We start from the raw sequence: 15,661 nt of genomic DNA, 5'->3' as shown, positions 1-15,661 counted from the left end.
CAATGATTTAGAGCCCGGACACCTCTTAGACTTAGAGACACTAAAAGTAATGCAAACATTGACAACACAGAAGGAAAAATGTTGTTGGGTAAAATATGGTATCACTCAACAGGACAGGTTGTATAGGGCATCAGATGGCAAAATGGTATTACCCTCAAACCTTTTTAGGTATGCGGCATTGGTTAGCCATGGACCTGCCCATGTAGGAGTACAGACGATGATTCAAATAGTGTCTAAGGTGTTTTGGTGTAAGGGGCTTTCAACTTATGCAAAGCAATTCTATTTATCTTGTTTATTATGTGCAAAGTATCATGCTCAGGGGGGAGTTAAAAAGTCTCAGCAGGCATTCCCTACCCCTCCATATCCATTCCACACACTCTGTATGGACTTTATTGAATTGACACCCTCAGAGGGAAAAAGATTCTGTTTAGTCATTATTGATGCTTTTTCTAAATGGGTAGAAGCTTTTCCAGTAAAGCACCCAAATTCACAAACAGTAGCAAAGTTTTTGACTACAGAAATAATTCCCCGATTTGGTTTACCAAGACGCATTTACAGTGATAATGGTTCTCATTTTGTTAACCAGATTGTTCAGTAGTTGGGTCAAGTGTTTCAAACTGATCTCAAGTATCATTGTGCTTACCATCCCCAGTCAGCTGGACTGGTGGAAAGACACAACGGTGTCTTGAAGAGTAAGCTCCGCAAACTGATGGCAGAAACACATAGATCATGGACTGCGTGCCTTCCTTTGGCACTCCTGTATATGCGAATCTCACCTTCCTACAAAGGACTTACATCATTTGAACTTTTGTTTGGGAGACCACATTACGTCCCGCAGTGGCAAGGATTGTTGCCAGCGGAACGTGAGGGGGGTGAGGATCTAGCGGATTATATGAAGAAGCTGCTAAATGTCAAATCTCTTGTAACCAATTACTCCTTTTCAGATTCCAGAAATGAAACCTTGTTAAGTGTGGCACCCGAGGACTGGGTGTGGATTCGAATTGTGAAGAGAAAGAATTGGTCATCCCCTAGGTGGGAAGGCCCATACCAAGTGCTTATCTCGACACCTACAGCTGTAAAGATCGCTGAGAGGACTTTGTGGATTCATATCACCCACTGTAAGAAACTTAAGACTTTTCCTTCTGCCATTGATATTGGTCAAACTCCATCGGACCTCTGAGCGCAAAGTCTGGCTACAAAGGGGGATTAGCCCAATAGGGGTTAGTTCGTCTCAAACCCAGTGAAGAAACCAATGGCGCGAGGTAGCCCTTAGGGGGGATGGCCATGTTCAACTGGTACTTGAACTGTTACATGATGATGATTTTGGTGGCGAAAGTAAATATGTCCATACGAGAAGGAGCAGTTGTAAGAGAAAAAGGAATGATGGTGCTGCAAGCGCAAACAGGTGTTACTACTGTGTTTAAAGTGAAACTTTGTGAAGGAATTTTGGACTGTTCTAAATGGAACAATGATGATTTCTTGACTCGTGCAAAATACTTGTGCAATAGAGACTGTACTTCCTGGTCAAATGTTTGGTGGTCAACAGATGTGAATGGATGGGAAACAAGTGGTGCAGTGATACCAGAGAAAGATAAAAGCAGGCAACAAAGAATAAAAATTGTGCATTTCCAAGGTACCGAAGTAATTACTATAACCATTGTGTCACCACAAGAAAGTGATTCAGGAGTTTATGGAATAGGAGTGTCTCTTCCAATTGGAACTGATCCTTTGGGGACCCTCCAACTTAAAGTACAAAGCCTTAAAAATGCTACAAGTAAAGCAGATTTTGCCTTCACAAAAAAAGAACAATTGTTACTCGAGACGGGATTCGCACACCATAATGAATGGTTATCTTGGGTTAGATATAGTACCCGAGAGGCACATCGTGAGAACTGTGTTTCTTGTGCTGAAGGTAAACGGCAACTAGCGACAGTCCCATTGATGCGAGATGAAGGTAACCTAACGTGTCTGTTAAAATTATTCTTCAACAAAATTGAAGATAATTGCAAAAATGAAACTCAGCGTTTTCCAGTCATAAGCAAAGTTGAGAAACCGCCTGCAGCGATTTCCTATCCAGGTTCGTATATGTGCATTTCCAGAGATGGCACAGGGAAGAATTATGGCAATATGGGACAGAACTACTGCAATGTTACTGTGAATGGCAATGAGAATCCATTTCTGGAGAACAAAACTCACAGTTTAGCAGACGTATGGTGGTTATGTTTTAGCAATAAACTCAGATCAAAGCTTACGATTCCCTGGAAGCGAACTTGTGCACTTGTAAAGTTAATTCTGCCTTTCTACATTTTCCCAGTTCCAGCAAGCAATTTCGTAAGAGAACCTGAAATAAAGCCGAAGTGGTTGAGTAGGAGAAAAAGAGAGGCACCGAAGCAATCCTTCGATAATGGTGTCTACATCGATAGCATTGGCGTACCAAGAGGCGTACCTGATGAATACAAAGCAATAAACCAAATAGCAGCTGGTTTTACATCCATCTTTGTCTGGATTCAACCTAATAAGAATGTGGACTGGATCAACTACATTCACTATAACCAGCAGCATTTTGTGAACTATACCAAAGATGCATTAAAAGGAAATGCTGAACAACTGGAGGCCACTTCGCAGGTGGCATGGCAGAATTGAATTGCGTTGGATATGCTCCTGGCCAAAGAAGGAGTTTGCAAGATGTTTGGGACTTTCTGTTGTACGTATATTCCAAACAACACTGCGCCTGATGGAAGTATCATTCGAGCATTGAAAGGTTTGGAGATGTTATCCGAAGAATTGGCAGAGAACTCTGGGGTAAGTAATCCCTTTACAGACTTTCTACAAGCGTGGTTTGAAAAATGGAGTCATCTCATCAGCAGTTTCCTGGTGTCCGTTGGAGTCGCTGTGGCTATCGTGGTGGTATGTGGTTGTTGTTGTATACCCTGTATCAGAGGTCTTCTACAAAGACTGGTTGATACTGCTGTTACAAAGACGATGTACCAACAATTGCAACAGACTGGTGAAAGTGAATACATTGAAATGTGACTTTTTGCAAATGTTTTTGAAGTTTAAAAGTTTGTCTTGCCAATGAAGTAATGTATGCAAAGAAAAACTTAGTTTTTACCATATATTGCTGAAATAAAAAGACAAAAAGTGTTTTCAGGGGGGAAATGTTAAGAGAAAAAGTTTTAAAAACATACTGTTATTTGTCTTTTTCATCTTCTTGCAAAGTGAACATGTTATTTGTTGGGATATGCCTATCAAAGATGGGCCTCATTTGTGAACAAAGTGCAGCATTGCTTATGAACCTGAATAACATTTGTTTTCTGCATTTCAGAATAAAGAGATTTGGTTATAGCTCAGTGAATCCTGGGATAAGGACGCAAGGCCGAGTAAGAGTTAATTTACTGAAGCAGGCTGTGTGTCCTGGAAAATTTGAGCTACCATTGTTGAACTGAACATTTTGTACTTCTTGAACATTCTGTACTAACTGTTGGTTTGAGGTGATTTGTGATAAACATGTTTACCACAGGTGTTTTTCATAGCCAACTGTCAACGGTCAGAAATGTAACAAAAAGTTGTTTTGCTTGCAGTATAAAAGTTGATGTCAGTAAACAAGCTGACCAGAGGAGATCATCTTGGCCAACATGCTGTGTAATCTGGTTAGCTGCTAATAAAGAAGTTTTTCATCACTTGAGGCAGATGTGACTCGTTTGAATTTTTCTTCTGACAATAATAAAGGCTTTAGTGAGTCTGTATGGCCTACAAACAGGAAAAGGGGAATGTGTGGCCTTCCTATATCTCTCCAGATATTAAAGGTATGTACAGCCCTCACTAAACTTTCCATGAGGACCTTCCAGAGACTAAACGAAGACACTGAGTATCTCAGACTTCTGCCTCAAGGATCTGCTGATGAATATTTTAACATCACCCTGTCCCATACATGGATAGTTTGAGTATGTGCTTGGCCTGCTCAAAGCACATTTCTGTTGCCTGGACAAGTCAGGAAGGATCTTCAGTATGAGCCTGTTACTGCATATATACCACCTGCATTCTACACAACATGATCATTCTTCTGTCTGGTGCACAACTACCACAGCCCATCACCAACAGAGGCAGCACAGCCCCCCATTATTTGTCTCAATAGTGACGATAGCAAAGATGTTCAGCAAAAGGCAGCAGCACAGCAACCCCTATGGGAGGCTTGTGCACACTACACAGCTGCACAGGTGAAAGTGGTGGCATCTAGCCTACAACAGCCACTATAGAACAGTGAGAAGTTATACAGATACCACTTGGTGCATGCATTGTTACTTATGGGCTACACTGAGTGGTGCATGGCCATCTTACATTGTACATCAGACATTTTTCCTTGCATCATAAACAAAAACTTGTTTTCAGAAAGTTTTAGCTTATTAGCCATCATCATTTGTACAGTGCTGAGTGGTCAGTAGTACAAGTGCTACAAATACTGGAAGAATTTGGCTGAAGAACAGAACAGCATAGGTTCATAGGTTCATACTAGGCTATCTGCCCTAGGGCATTTATAAGCCTAGCCAGAGTGTGTTTGGCTTTCGACACCCATTTTAAATTAATTTTGCTATGCCCTTTTTCGAGGTTAGTATACTGTGCCTCTGTCCAACAGTGACACAGAAGTGATACCCGGGGTAAACCTACTATCTCCCATACACTCATCAAGATTCCTCTTGAAGAGAGTCAATGAGGGACTCTGCCTAACCTGGACTGGGATTTTATTCCAGAGTGAAGGGAGCCTCTGGGTTATGAATCTGTCCCTCCAGCATGTCCTATTTATTTCAGTGCTGAAGTTAAAGTCTCTCGAGCGTGGCTTCGATGGGATTTGGATTTTCTGAGGTGCAGCATGTCCATTAATTCCGGGTTGGACATGGCTTTATACGTCAGGCACAGATCGCCTCTGAGCAGGCGGTATGCCACTCAGTAGAGCTGGAGTTTCTTTAACCGGGCAGCATATGGCATCTGTTTGAGCCCTTTGATCCTCTTGGTGAGGTACTTTTGGGGTCTTTCCAGTTACTGCAGGTGTCTGGTAAGGTACATCCCAAAAGGGGCATTGTACTCAATTATGGGCCTGATGAGGGATGAGTAAAGAGGCACGATGACCTCCCCTGATCTAGATGTGAATCTCTTCATGATTAGTTGGGCTATATAAAATGTTTTTCTAACCACTTTGGCCACGTGGTTGTCAAATGAGAGAATGCTATCAACTTGGGTCCCCAGGTCCCTAATTACTTCTTCCGTACTTAATGGATTTGTGGGCACTTTGTTTTTGCCAAAGGGAATGACTTTACACTTTTTGGCGTTTAGCTTGAGGCCATGGCTCTGGCACCAGTTGTCTGTTTCTATGAGGCCCTTTTGTAGGATGCTTGTGTCGGCTGGAGAGTCGATTATGGCGCCCAGTTTGCAGTCATCTGCGAACTTGGTCAGCCACAGTCCTTCTGTGTTAGCCTGTACCTCCGAGAAATATATACCGAACAAGAGAGGTCCCAGGACTGAGCCTTGTGGGACACCACTTGTAACTGGTTTGGAGTTTGACATGGCTCCAGCAATTCTAACCACGTGGGTTCTGTCCTTAAGCCAGTTTGCAACCCATCTAGTGACATAGGTTCATAGATTCATAGTTTAGTACTAGGTTAACTGCCCTTGCGAGCCATTTTAAGCCTAGCCAGTTATCCACTGTGAGATTCAAACCCTGTACCTTGTGTTTGTAAGGCAAACACCTTAACCATTAGGCCACCCTCCCAACCATCACGGGTTTATATTTAAGCTGGTGAGCTTATCTATAATGCCCGAGTGGGGTATTGTATCGAAGGTTTTTGCAAGGTCCAGATGGGCTGTGGGGACGACCTTCTCCTCGTCAATGGCCTTGGTGACTGTTTCAAAGAAATCAACCAGGTTTAAGAGGCAGGATCTGCCCTTAACAAAGCCAAACTGGGTAGGATCCAGTGTCTGTAGGTCCCCAATATCTTTATTTATGATGTCCATGATGATCCTTTCCATAGCTTTGCAGACCAAGCTAGTCAGGCTTATGGGGCGATAGTTTCCAGGATCCGTTGAGGCACCACCTTTGTGGAGAGGGACCACTGTTGCTGTACGCCACTCTTTGGGTACATATACTGTAGTAAGGCTGAGACTGAACAGTAGTTTTATGTCTGGATTTAGTTCTTCTTGGAGTTCATTTAAGACGCAGCCCGGGACACCGTCTGGTCCCATTGATGCTGTGTTTTTTGCTTTGGAGAGGGCGGCTCTTACCTGAGCATCTGAGATGTCAGGGGGGGGGGGGCAGAACCCTGCTGGGATAGATATTTGCCCTTTTGGTGGGGAAGGGGGGGAGAAGTTTGCGCTGAACCTGTCAGCTAGGATGTTGGCAATGTCTGTGGGTTTGGTGTATTTTTGTCATTTTGGACTAATTCTGAGCATATCTGGGAATTCCCACCCAGGTTCCTAACATAACTAAAGAAAGCCTTGTGATTATCCTTAGTGTCCTGTGCAATTTTTCTCTCGAAGCTGGCCTTAGACGATTTTATGAGTGCCCGTAGTTTTTTGCTAATACTGATCAGAGATGCCTTCCCTTTTTGGGATTTTGCTCTATCATGTAGTAGCTTCCTCCTTCTATTGTATAGTTTGTTTATGGCTGGGGCCCACCAGACAGGATGCCTAACTTTGGAGGATTGGGTCTTGGTTTTATTTGGGATTGCATGATCCATGCATTCCTGAAGGTGTTCATAGAATGCGTTTATAAAGGATTCTGCGGTCTGGGCCATATTTTCCACAGGCCCGGGGGCTTTGAAGGATTCTACCTCGGTTTTGAGGAGTGTGAAATTTGCTTTAGAGAAGTTTTTCACTGTGGTTTTGTGGGCAGGGGCTGGGGTCGGGATGTGAATATCTAGTGGGATTAGTTTATGGTCTGATCTTACCAGTGAGGGATACACTTCTGGTCTGGAGCATAGAGTCCCCATGTTGGTGATTATCAGGTCCAGTATGTTTCCCCTCTTGTGGGAGTGGCAACAAGTTGTTCCATAGCATTTGAGTTTATAAATTCTAGGAACCTTCGGGCTAGGGTGTTGGAGCTAGAGTAATGCTCCCAGTCTACGTTAGGGTAGTTGAAGTCGCCCAATATAGTGGTGTTTGGAGAGACCTTCATATTTTCCAGTGTTCTCAGGAAGGCCGAGTGGGGTTCCTGGGTTTGGGAGGGTGGTCTGTAGCAGGCTATAAACTGGAAGGCAGTTTTACCCACTGTTAGTTGCACATGGATAGTCTCTGATGCTTTGTGCTGTGCCACCAACATGGAGGTGTGGGTATCTTTGACGAATATTGATACTCCCCCTCCTTTTGTGGTTCGGTCCAAGTTTTGGGGCCGAAAAACATGGTATGAGGTATAACCTGGTAGTGCTGGGGTGCTCTCGGGAGCCTTGAACCAGGTTTCTGTTACTGCACAGATATCGATGTTCTCCATGCTAAGGAGAGTTTCGAGTGCGTGCATCTTGTGGTTTAGACTTCTGGCATTGATTAGCATTACTCTTAGTTTCTTATCCCTTGTGATACCTATGGAGGTGGGTTTGTCTTTTGAGCCTTGCCTAAAAAAGGCACTATGGGGGTGGCAAGAGCCTTTGCCAATATCCGAAAGCCCAGGGATGACAGGTACAAGCTGTCCCTAGCGAAGCATCGTGGCTTGTCAAGCATGTCATCCCAGACAGACAGGCATTGGATCCCCTTTGAATGACACCAATACTTAAGCCAATTGTTGAAATTGATCATCTTGTCTTCATATTGTGGCATCATTCTTGGTGAGGGTAAGATGCTACTCAAGGTCAGGGTCATACCGGCCTGGGCTACATGCTCAGAGAGCTCCTCTATGTCTCTTTTCATGTAGTCCAGGGAGGTACATCTCAGGTCATTCACACCAGCATGGACAATGACTGAGTCATATTTGTACTTGCATTGGAGTGACCTGAGTGCTTGTGTTATGTGGCGGATCCTAGCGCCCAACAGGCAGCTCACAGTGACCTTCTCCTTGTTCAGCCTGGTGAGCGGAACGTCAGTGTGCCTGACGATAGAGTCACCTATTACAAGTGTATCAGGTGTGTTGTTTAGCCTTAAGGGCTGTGACTGTTCGGCACACTGGCTTTGTGAGCTATGTGTTGCACATGTTTTGTTTTGGGGTAGCGGTTGCTTGGGTGTCTGCTTCGGAGGTCTCTGCTACTTAGGCAGATTTTTATTTAGAGCCTCCGAGTATGTTTTTGTGTGTTTATGTGTTTGGTTTGCTGTCGTGGTAGGTCTATGTGAGACTGGAATTGTAGTGAGTGTGGTTTCCTTCTCCTCCTGATTGGTTACGCCAGTACTGAGTTGAGAGAGCTTAGCCTCCAGTTTGGCTATATGGTTACATCTCTCACATGTGTTGGAATTTGTTGGGAGGAGGAGAGGGTTGTCTGTGTACATGAGGCAGTTGTAACATTGCCTCAAGATTCCCAGATTCACCAGCTGGACCGGAGAGGAGATTGACAACTGACCTTTGGACATGCTAGAATAGTATTGGGGATTCCTTTATAATTGAAAAAAGGGCCAATGGGGAACAAAGTACTCAAGGGGAGTTTGTGAGGGTGTAGTGCTTTTAATTTTTTAGTGCTGACTTATATAATTGCTTTAGTGAGCAAGTGCCAGGCTTTAGAGTGGGAATAGGGTGTTTATTATGAGAACTAGATCAGTTCTAAGGGAAAAAGTGAAGAGCAGACTTTGTGGAGCCGAGAATGGTTTAAACCCAATTAAGTGGCGCTGCGCTATGCGCAAAATCGTGCAAAGCTACACTAAAGCAGGTTTTATACAGGGGGACTTGAAAGAGCTAGAAATTGGCCCAAAACGGCCAATAGACTACCAGATTCTTGCACTGGGAATACTCCTCCAGGGATAGATAGGCTGCTCCAAGCTCCCCACTGCCACTGGTGAACAAAGAAGCCTCCCTTTATCCAAGAAAGGAAATGGGCAACACAAGAACTTTCCAAAAGTCCAGAATACAGCAAAGCCTGTATTTGGACTACTCTAGGTCAGGAAAGAAGGGAAACAAGGAAATTTTTTTTTCTTTTTTGCAACAAACAGCAGGAAAATGCAATAAATATGTAACACAGGCTAGCGCACTTGAGTGTGTAGCCTCAACAAGTAAATGCAACAAACAGGACAAACTTTAAAAGTGCAGGTGCAATAACAACTTTAAACAGTTTAAAACAGTTCAAGAAGCAGAAATATTTGCAGTTTAGCTAGATCGGACAGTCGCCCAGGTAGTAGCAGGATAACAAACACTTTTATCAGGTTAGCAGTCACTCTTTTAGTCTCTCTGCTGCTAGCACCACTCTGCAGGACCACAAGGAGCTTGGCTGAGTAGTAACAAGCGCAAAAACCGCACCAAAGTGGGGTTTTTACAGGGGGGACTTGAAAGAGCTAGAAATTGGCCCAAAACGGCCAATAGACTACCAGATTCTTGTGCTGGGAACACTCCTCCAGGGATAGATAGGCTGCTCCAAGCTCCCCACTGCCACTGGTGAACAAAGAAGCCTCCCTTTATCCAAGAAAGGAAATGGGCAACACAGGAACTTTCCAAAAGTCCAGAATACAGCAGGTGATCTGAAAGAAGGTTAGGGCTATACTGAGAGTGTTTCACTGCAGTATTATTTACAAAGTTTAAATTTACCTGTTGAGAGAAAAAGTTAATTGTTTTTCAATAATGAAATGTCATTGCTGCTATGTTTCTGCAAGTCTGTTTACTCTTTCAGGTACAAGGAATAACTGCAGTATTTGCCCTGTCTGCAAAGTGAGTAATGTCTGTGCTACTGATGGTCAAAATTTAGCTTTGATTCTGAAGGCATCATACATAATTCTCCCATAAGGATAGTATGAGTGATGGCTCAAAGATCATGACCAAGTGCTAGTATGTCAGTTTGACACTGCCTTGCTCTGATGACAGGATATACTGGGTGCAACGGAACCTCTTGATATTGACTTAACAGTGCTGCAGGGCCCAGACCTTCACAGAGGGGTTCTCCCAATGTGTTCTGGAAGTTTGATGAAGCCGCACTGCCTTCCTTGGGGAATTCACATGGATGCCTGCAGGGGGTGCAACGGTTAATGGTGTCGCCTCACAGCAAGAGGTTCTCCGGTTCGATTCTCGGCTGGGGTGCCTTCTGTGCAGAGTACGCATGTTCTCCCTGTGTTCGTGTGGGTTTCCTCTGGGTACTCCGGTTTCCTCCCACATTCCAAAGATATGCGTCTGGACCATTTCTCCCTGGGCCTCTGCTGAAAAAAAGGCTCTGTGCTAGTCACACTTTCCCAGTCAACAAATGTTAAATAAATACATTCATACATAAGTACTAGGCTAGCTACCCTTGCAGGCCATTTTAAGTGTAGCCAATTTCCCTTTAAAGATGAGAATCAAACCCATGTGTCTGCGAGGTAAACACCTTAACAATTATGTCAACCATCAACTCCACATGAGGTGTACGGCCTACTTATCCACCACGCATGCAGTTACTCCCTTGTCCACATCTATCAGTATCTTCAATGTGTCTGGTAAGTCCGTGCTAGTGTGCACATGAAGGCTGACAGAGATGCCGAGTGTGCAACCATACTGTGTGTGAGAATCAATACGGCATTGTCACTGGCCTCTGCCATTCCCAAGAACTGGTGAATTTTCTCAAGTAAACCCTGCAGAACTCTTAAGTATGTCTGCCAGACTATTAGTGACAGTACCCTCTGCCTGACTTATGTTACGGCACATCTGTTCTTAAGCAGACAAAGCATTGCATGTTTCTGGAGCTAAATGTGAAATAAGTCTTAGCCTGGCACCCCTCTGTAAAAGCTTGACAGGGGGTACTACTTGCCTCCGAAAGGTTATCAAGAGGTTCAGACTGTGCACAAGAAACAGGTGTTGAACTAGATGGTAACCCCCCACCCCTATGGAGTTCTCCACCTGCTGTGGGAAAGGGAGCTCTGACCTTCAACTTTGCAGCTGGGTACCACTGTCCTAAGACTGAGTCATGTGAATGAGACTTATGGCATCATCGTAGATAGCCATTCTGCTGTTAACACTAGCCGGCTGTGGTGTTGCACAGCATGCATTTGTTTCTGGTGCTGACCTTGTGAAGAAATGTGTCAATATGTGGTTAATGTAACCTGTGACAGTTTGATTTTTTTTGTTGAAGGTATGATGTCCAAACTTACCATGCAGAATCTGAGTTGATGTTGATGGAGTTCGTAATGAGGAAACTCACAACAGTTATGTACCCAGCTGTGATGCCAGATACACCTACCCTGAAATTAGGAGAGACAGGTAAACAATAACTACCTACACTGTCTGATAGTGGAAGATGATGCAGGTGTCTTAAAGGTTTCAGTTTGTTTGGTCAACATCTGCTAAAATCAACCGCATTTGGTTGACTATACAGATAGCCGACAGGTGTGCAAGATCAACAATCCCCAGATAGGAGAATATTCCCTTTCCTTGGAGAATGTATGATCTCAAAGTTGGCATATTTAATTAGCAGGGGGTGTGGGGGGCACAATCCCCCACATGAGGGGGAGTTGTTATTTTATGTTGTTTTCTTGAAAGACTTGCATGTGGTCAAGAGACAACCTCTTAGGATGCATACTAGAAAGTTGACATTTTCGTTTTCAACACAGTAGTTTAACTTCAGGATGTCAACATTAGTGTTAGTTGACCAGCTGAAGGTAAATCATCTGAAAGTGCTGCTATCAGCAATACTTTGGAGGATTCCTGTACCATCCTCATCTGTATCAAAGCCACTGCCCCTTACAGAATGAAGGTACTCCTTATCCGGTGTTAAAAGCTGGACTGTGGAAGGGTCACCATAAGTGCTGCTACAGGCAAACTGCATACTGCCTTGGTCTTTGCCCTGGCATATTATACATCATTAGCTTTTTTCCTAGATAGTGCCATGGTGCAGCTCCTTCCCCTACAGCATTTAGGTAGCCACTACCTGATTTTTTGCCTTAGCTTGTTCTCTGTCTGTCTTCAACCCCCTTTTCCAAACAAAGACCTTTCCCTTATACTCTCAGTGCATCTATGTGCATGTGGCTGTCCTCAGGACTAAAGCCACCTTTCTTGTGTCTTGCTATCGGCTGCTGGAACATTTTGTCAACTGCAATCACAATCTAGCAAATAATTACACCCTCGTTATCTATGTAACTTTAAATTAGTTTAATTAATTAATGAAATTCATGACTCAGAAAAGTAGCAACGTCACAGTGAAGCATTAATTACGATTTTTGGGCTTGTAATTCCTTTGTACTACTGCCTCTGCTGCACATTCATCTGCCCCATTTAGTGTGAGATATGTGCTGTAAAATGTACAACTAAAGGGTGTGGTAAAGTGATTATGAATTCATTTGTCATGTGTTTCATTCCTTAGTTATATGAAGATTGTGTCTGCAGTAAGCCACTGTAATATTAGTGTAGACAGCATTGATTCTTTACACATTCCAAATCTTTGCGGATGGAAGCAGACATGTTTTGCAATATTTCCTGCATTACCAGTAAATCACACACTAATTCAGAACATGCCACAGTAAAATCAACTGATAACTGCCTTCTTCAATAATTTTGTGGTATCAGTGAGATTCATAAAACTTTTCAGTTAAGCTGCATTTTCCCTCAACCTTCACATAAGCACACACCACAAGAACCTTTTAAAATGGTGGAACATAGAGGATTGACATAGGTTTGGACACATATACACAATTCTTGTGCAAATGAAGTTTAGCTGTGCTTAGCTTTATGAAATGCATCAAATCAAACATACAGAAGTTCTATCATTTGCTTACCTGCCTCACACTGTTATGAACTAGCTGCACTTTGCTCATATGCATGTGTAAGTGCTGTGCAGGCCTTGGCTTAAGTGAAAGATGCTCCACCCTACTAATACCTGCTGACCATAACCCTGCCCCACTACAAAACACAAAAGAGCAAGACACTCCAGCGTTGCACATGCACACACACTCCCTATCTAACTAACAAACCACTAACCACTCACAAATGCTTACTCTCTCTATCCCCTTTGCCTAACCAAGAGACATTCACAAACGCACACATTCACCACCCCAGTATACATCCCATCTACCTGTTTCAATGCAACAAATGTCCAACTGACAAACCGAATATTTGACCAAACAACCCTGCACTTCCAGCTGTCGACCAAACACACGACACTCCTATGGTGTATGTATCGTATCTTGCAGTGCATGTGCTACCTCATCATGCATTACAGGTTTAGGGTCACAAGTCTTATAAAAGTTTAGTAGTGTTGCATTATCACATTCATACTTTATTTGCTTTTGCTTTATTAGTTCAATTAGTGTTTTACTCCAGCTGATGCCATTACTTGTGCTGGACTAACACTCTCATGACCCAGATTGTCTGCTGAATTTTTAATCAAAATTACATTTGAAAATGTATTACTTATATGTTGTACTATCAAAGACCAGTGCAGCATTCTTCTGAAAGATCTGAACTGCAACTGATAATATACTGGGAAATTCCAGAACTTTCCTCAAATTTTGCAACTACGACATACACAGAGGCACCACATCCATCACAGAAGGGGTGGGGGATATAACAACTTATTGAGCTACATGGTCTTCTTTAGCTCTGCATTAATGCAAACAGAAAGGCTGTAGGCACTAATTAACGACAAAATAACAACGAATACATCACTACAATATCACGTACGTAGTGGCAATACTACAGACACATTAAAAGCAATAATTCCTTGCATCTTAGACTGGGCTCTAACTGTTTACAACTAAAACACCACCAGCAAAACACTGTCCTTCCTGAAACTGCTGAGGTTGCCAAGATAACAAACTTTTCACCAATAGATAGATGAATACAACAGTCCCTCTTCTCCCACTAAAGGTATTTGTTGCCTCTGACTTGGACATCTCAGGAATGTTCAATACAGCCTGTAACAGTTAACTTCCTACATTATAGAATATCAGGAACATTCAATGCAGCCTGTAAAAATCAAATTCCTAGAGCATATAATCTCAGAAACATTCAATATAGCCTGTAACAATTAACTTCCTAGAATGCAACATCTCAGGAATGTTCAATATGGCCTATAACAATGAACTTCCTAGTTGCACAGCATCCCATCACTGTATTAAATGCATGCAATAAATTAATTGTTGTAGGGCGGGATAACTTCTCAACTTCACAACCATAATTTTAACAATTATTTTCCTATGGCCCAGTCTGGAAACAAACAAAAACAATGGAGTACATGAGAAAATGAAGGATGGAAAGGGGGGGTACACTGAAATCCCTTAATCTGTAGCAGCAAAGCTATTAGAAATATGAAACAATGTAGTACTTTAAGGCACAATGCACACACATTCAGCATCAGTAACCTAAACACTTATTTCCTCACATCTCTGCAGCACTTGAGAAGGTGGTACACAAAAGGTTGTAATATCAGGGGAAAGCAGCCCAGCTGATATCGCTCACTTGTATAGTTGTATATTTGTATATAATTGTATAGGATTATTCAACAAAAGGAAATACCAGATACATAAACAAACATAAAATGATAGCGCATAATTATATGTAACAGATTTCTACCATACTTAAAAGCATCACTAAGTTGTCAATAAATACATGCACTGAGATTTATGTGGCTATTATGGTAAATCAATCAAGTGAAAGGAAATGTAGCACTGTCAATGATGATTATTGAAATGAAAGGACGCCAGACTTTCAAGCAGTGTGTCTCAGTATACACTACTACATTACTTAACTGCAGGTAGTTTATGGCATTTCATTGCAAAAATGAATGTAGATATTCAGTGATGTTAAAATAAAAACAGTGATATCAATGAAAGAAGACATGTACTTCACACAGTACTTAAGTATTTACTCATGACATTACTAAAGACGAGATAGATATACATATACGTATATGCATGTGTGACACAAACAAAACACACACAAACAAAACACACACAACAACACACACAACACACACACAACGCACACAACACACATGCTCTGTTTAATAGATTAATGACAAATTTCATATTCCGAAATAAAATGTTAATTCTCTCATTTTTGTATCACTGAAATAAAGGCATTTGGTAATAAATGTAGGAGTCCTTTTGTTGTCTCCATCTGTCTTTTTTCTCCCGTTTTCCCTTCCCTTTCTTTCCTGGTTATGTTCTGCTTTCTGCAGGTCCATAAGGGACCAGGGCAGCTCAGTGGTAAGCCTCCCAAGGTGGAGGAACAATCTCCACATTCTCCTGCCTGCCCAGGAACCACTTCACTGGGTGAGGTCTATGGTTCCATTCGAGTAACCCCGGCACATGTCAGCCTGGCAAACCAGGACCATAGGATTCAGGACCTGGTAGAGGCTGATGTCAGGACTCCAGTAGAAGTGTTAGGGCTCATATCAATCTCTCCTTCAGTGGCTACAAGACGCATTATCTTAGCTGGCTCTGACCATTGAACTACCAGACGCCCCAACCCTCAACACCTCTGGGGTCACCCCATCCAGGTTCATCAGGATGGAGAGATATTGAGGCCCCCTGGAAAGTGGTGAATATTGGCTCTCAGCCTTCTTTCTCCTTCTCTTTGTCTCTGTCA

The 15,661-nt window shown here is 42.7% G+C and overlaps 1 protein-coding gene across 1 annotated transcript in view; it reads right to left on the bottom strand.

Moving 5' to 3' along the window:
* Positions 1-15,661, bottom strand: part of BCAS2 (BCAS2 pre-mRNA processing factor) — a 713,255-nt gene that overhangs the window by 285,091 nt on the left and 412,503 nt on the right. The gene's annotated exons all lie outside the window — the stretch shown is intronic.

This window comes from Protopterus annectens, chromosome 7.part0, assembly GCF_019279795.1.
Source record: "Protopterus annectens isolate FY-2018-M chromosome 7.part0, PAN1.0, whole genome shotgun sequence".
Classification (NCBI taxonomy): domain Eukaryota; kingdom Metazoa; phylum Chordata; order Ceratodontiformes; family Protopteridae; genus Protopterus; species Protopterus annectens.
Note: the sequence above shows the minus strand (reverse complement) of the source record. Positions and strands in the feature narration are given on the sequence as shown.